The sequence below is a fragment of the Peromyscus eremicus genome, chromosome X (assembly GCF_949786415.1).
Source record: "Peromyscus eremicus chromosome X, PerEre_H2_v1, whole genome shotgun sequence".
In the NCBI taxonomy this organism is placed as follows: domain Eukaryota; kingdom Metazoa; phylum Chordata; class Mammalia; order Rodentia; family Cricetidae; genus Peromyscus; species Peromyscus eremicus.
This window is the reverse complement of record NC_081439.1, coordinates 68,575,088-68,576,795: the sequence shown is the minus strand read 5'-3', so window position 1 is coordinate 68,576,795 and position 1,708 is coordinate 68,575,088. Positions and strand designations below refer to the sequence as shown.

The 1,708-nt window shown below is 38.7% G+C and overlaps 1 non-coding gene across 1 annotated transcript; it reads right to left on the bottom strand.

Moving 5' to 3' along the window:
* Positions 1 to 967: 967 nt before the first annotated feature.
* LOC131900318 (small Cajal body-specific RNA 2) lies at positions 968 to 1,342 on the bottom strand. Its single transcript, XR_009376216.1, has one exon. It is a non-coding gene; the product is annotated as a small Cajal body-specific RNA 2 (non-coding RNA).
* Between the last annotated feature and the right edge of the window lie 366 nt (positions 1,343 to 1,708).

Sequence of the window (1,708 nt, the reverse complement as noted above, 5' to 3'; positions counted from 1 at the left end):
TGAAGCAACCCAGAGCTTAGCTATTAAGAAGCCATTCTCACCCTTACAAAGAAGCCAAGAGAAGAAGCAGTGTTTCTGTCACTATTGAGATCTCTGATTTTTAGAAAGGACCATGAGCTCTGGCCATAGGTAGATCACAACCATTGCTTAACTACAGTTTTACAGCAAAGTGTCATCAGAGAGAAGTAATAGGTACCTGGCTTCTCTCTGCTCTTGTACTCTGGTTGCATATCAACAACTGTCAATGACAATTGTAATTTTTAAAAAAACATTGACTGTCTGCAACATTGTGTGAGTGGGGATGCATATTAAGATGCACATGTGGAGGTTATAGTTTAGCCTTGTAGGGTTATTTCTCTGCTACAACCTTTCTGTGGGTTCTAGGGATAGAACTCATCACCTTATTTGAAGGCAAGCACCTTTACCCATTGAGAGATCTTGCCAGGTTTGCAAATTACAATTCTAAGACAAAGCACAAGAAAGCTCTAGTATTCCATGCCACATGAATTATGATCAGTATATCTAGAAAGTCAAACAGAGATTGTCAACATTTTCTCATATTTAACTCTAATAATTATAGCAAAGAGATCCTAGATTGCAGAAAGAAGATTAAAGTGAAGACATTTCAGGAGTTTTTAAATGTACATTTGTAAGTATGAGTATCCATCTATCTGTCAGTTCTTGCTTATTCTGATTCTATAACAATAGAATTTGTAGTTATCTCTTCAGTATGCTGACCATTCCTGGAAATGGTGTAGCAAGTAGTTCTATTTTGTTAAATAGATTTTTCTGGATTATCTCCATACTGATGTATTTAGTGGCTGCACTAAATAATTTCTCACTGTAAATATAAAGGGCAACTTTCCCCATATCCTCCATGGCATTTATTATTATTTTTTTTCTTAATTACCAAGACTCTGACCTGGGTGAGGGGAAATGCCAGTACACTTTTATTGTTTTGTTTGTTTCAGATCAGAATCACATCCATAATCAGTGGCCAGGACACACCCAGTTTCTCCTATCTCATCAGCTCCTCACTCTTGAGCACTGGGTGTGGGGTGGAGAGAGGAAGGAGGTTGAGGAACTAGTACCTTGGAAACTCATGACACTGCCTTTGGCCAGAGGTCCTTTCTGCATAGCTCCCTAGGAAGGGGCCTTTGGAACTTTTTATTTCTGGCTGCCAGGCTGAGATATACATCAGACAAGTCTCTATCAAATAAGAAAAAGGGTTGAGGGGCACAGGTGCTCACACACTTGCATACTCACTCCCTCACCGGCCCACAGATGCCTTCCACAGCCAACTACAGCATCCATTACTCTAGGCACTTTCCTTCTTGGTCAAATGAGTGGAAATGGTGTGCCTTTCTCTCCTGGCTAAGGATGTTAACACTTTTTTTTCTGCACATTTATTGACCATTTGAATCTCACCTTTTGAGAACTGTCTTATTTCATTTTTCCATTTGTTGACTAAATTATTTGGGGTTGTGATGTCTAATCTTTTATGTTTCATTAGTGTTTGGTTCTTTATATGTTCTATTTCAATCCTCTTTTAAATCTGAAGTTTGCTAAGATTTTTCTCCTATTCTATAGCCTGTCTCTTACTGTGTTCTTTTCTCCACTGTGGAAGCTTTTTAATTTCATGCAGTCACATCAGCAGCTGTTGGCGTTATTTACTGAACTATTGGACTGTTTTGCAGAAAGTCCTCAC